The following is a 3,187-nucleotide window of genomic DNA, read 5'->3' on the forward strand; positions in this document are numbered from 1 at the left end:
TTCCTGCTTCAAGCCCCATGTTCAGCTGCTGCAGAAAAGTGTGTGTCTCCTGTAAGCCTTGTGTCCTGCTGATCACACCTGGGCATGCGATCTCCTGGACACCCACACAACACCCAAGTGCCACCAGAAACCTCCATGCACAGCACTGGATCTCTCAGGGTAGGATTCCCACGGCTGCCTGTGCTGCAGCCAGGAATTTCACTGCCATTCAGCCAGACACACAGGACATGACAAAGTTCCCTGCATGGGGCCAGAGCCCCTGAATCCAGAGCCCTGTGCAGCTGAGGCAGATACAATGCACACCCTGGCAGTGCCCTGGGCCTCTCCAGACTGGCATTTGGAGCCTGAGCAAGGTCTCACAGCAGGTGGGAAGGGGCAGAAGGTTTCTGCAGGGTCTTCACCCAGCCGGGCTGAAGGTCATGTCCCAGCACTTACTGCAGGTGTTGGAAAGAACAAAGCCCCAGCAAGGGCCCCTGACCAACAGCCACAGCTGCTTTCAGAGAAACCCCAGTGCCTTGCTGGGCTGCTGCTGGGGGAAACTGGTGTCTGAGTCTCTGTGTTCAAATGAGCAGAGCAGGGCAGATCTGAAGCCCTGGAGGCTCTGCTCTGGTCAAGGAGGTCACAAGGAATTGTGTTTAGGTGTTATCCAAAGGCTGTTTTGGTGGTGCTGAAGGGTGAGAACCAGGACCTGGCACGGGAATCTCCTGCTAGCTCAGTGCTCCTTGCCACTGCTCTTTCTGGGACAAGCAGGCACGCTGGGTGAGCTGCCTGTCCAAGGGACAGCCTGGAAAGTCACTTTATTTTCAGAAATGGTGCATCAGCCAGATTAGAGAAAGCCAAAATGTCTCCACCCAAAATGGATTCAAGCAAGTGCCCTGTCCCGGAGCTGCCACCAGCTCTGGTGTAAATCTCACCTCAAAACCTGCCTGTGCCCTCTGGATATTCTCTGAGTTCCCTCTCCTCACCTCCAGCTCCTGCTGCCTTCTACGTGTTCCTATCCAAGACACAACAAGTTGCAGGAGGTCTTCAGCCCTTGTCAGACTGGCCACTGACATCACAAGAGGACAAAATGGAATGGGAGAGACCCCAGAGACAGTGGGATCTCATCTCAGACCACTCCAAGGAGAGCCCTTCTGATATCCTGGAGCCCTGGGAGTGCTGCTGGGGATCCTCTGATCTGCTTGTCTCTCCAGGGCACTCTTGGTCCATGCCTGAGAGCTCAATCTTCACACCTTTTCTTTCCCTTGGGTTGGCTCCCAGTGTTCTCCTCACAGTTTGTTTGAGTTATTCCCCTTTCAACCCTTTTCTGTCCCAGAACAGCTCTGATGGTGCAGTTCAGGCATTGTCTAAAAGGAGAACAAAGGATCCCCGGTTTTCTGTGGGTTCAACCCTACAGCAACCATCGACCTTTGGGAAGCAGGGCTTGGTCTGGCAGTTGTGGCTTCAGCTTCCTCAGCAGCAGAAAGTGCAAGAGCAGCAGGGACGGCCCCATCCCACCTTGTCCTCCCACAGCAAGTGTAGCTGAAGAGTGTAAAGCCCTGTCTGCTCTGCTTTGGTCTTTTTGGCAGATTTCTGTCCCAAGAAAGTCCTTCTTTAACTGGCATGTTCCAGAAAGCCAAACCACAGAAGTGGGGAAGGGCCCCAGCCAGAGATGTGCAAGCATCAGCACTTCCCTCAAGGAAATATCCGTGTTTCCAGCTCCTGGCCTTTTGGCTTTAGGCCAAAAGCATGCCCTGATCTTTGATGTCTTATCAGTGCTCCTCACGTCAGTTTTTGTGCCAGCTTCCAGATTTTGGTCACTCTGGTACATAAGATGGGAGCAGAAGGCACAATGCAGCTGAGGCACAAACTTGGTCTGTGCTGGCTCTTGAAACTGTTTTAACTTGAAACTCTGTGGTCTCTGATCTTGCAGGACTGAGGGCTGGTTAACAACTAAGCAGAGAGCAATATTCCTAGGTTGGGGCCCCATCCACATAGCCTGAAAATCCATTCGAACTTCAGGAGCTCCATTTAGATTCCAGAAGCTCCATTTAAGCTCAAGCTTGGGCCTTGAGTCCCTGTCTGAGTGGTGTTAGAGGTGTTTTTGTCTCAAGCTCCATTGCAGCCATGGCCGTGCCTGGTCACGTATCCCAGTGACCCCCACCCATGGACTGTCTCTGTGAAAAACACCTGAGGAAGCTCAAGGTCCCTCCTCTGTCCTGGAGTAACGCAGTTCTTGTGCTCGAAGCACGAGCTCTGGCGTGCCCCAGGTCAGAGAGAGTCCAGCTGCGTTCTTCTGTGCATCGCAGAAGCGACTTCGGCATCAGGAAGGTGCTGCTGGCTGAGCTCGCTGGCTCCTCAGCAGAGGGAACACGGCAGGAGCCGATGGTATCGGCTCACGTTAGCTCAGAGACAGAGAAAGAGAGAGGCTGTTCTGGTCTGGCTCCTAACAGGTTTATTGTTAGAAGTTTCACAACCAGAACAAGCTTGGAAGGGATGGAATGTGACGGGATGTGATGGGATGGTCCCCTGAGGCTTGTCCTCAGTTTTATAGGCAATTTGAAAACCGCAGTGAAAGGGGAAAACAACCAATGAGTTACAAGCCAGGGGTCAGATACAATTTAACAAGAACCACTGGGGGAAACCGAGAGGCAGGAGTTATAACAGAGAACCAGTGAACAACCGAGTAACCGAGAATTTTCCCGAACCGGAGGAGGCGGCTTGTACCCGGGCACTGCCCAAGGGGTGCAGCTTAGGCTTCTGAGCCGCCCATCGACCCACCCTCTGAGTCTGCCTCTTCGGGAAACTCGATCCAGGGGATGGGCTGGGATTGATTGGCATCACGCTGCCCCAGCCCCGCAGTGGGATGGGTCACAGCAAGACTGGAGGGCTTCATCCACATCAACACCTTTTGAAAGAACAGCAGCAGCCTCCACATTGCAGGCACACAATGAAGGGGCAGAGCTCTGCTGGGATAGAAAACCCATCCTGGGATTGAGTTTCCAATTCTGAACCCAGAGGCCAGGAGTGCCTGCAGCTGGGAATGCTCATTCCCTGTGTCCCCTCTTTGGAGCTGTGCTCAGACTGGCTGTTTTCCTGCCAGAACGCTGCTGCTCAGCCTCCCAGACAGCGAATCCACCTGAGGAGGAATGGAGCATCTGAATGTATCGCTCACCCTGCGAGGGTGATACAGACACGGACACCTGAC

This window comes from Corvus moneduloides, chromosome 33 (assembly GCF_009650955.1).
Source record: "Corvus moneduloides isolate bCorMon1 chromosome 33, bCorMon1.pri, whole genome shotgun sequence".
In the NCBI taxonomy this organism is placed as follows: Eukaryota; Metazoa; Chordata; class Aves; order Passeriformes; family Corvidae; genus Corvus; species Corvus moneduloides.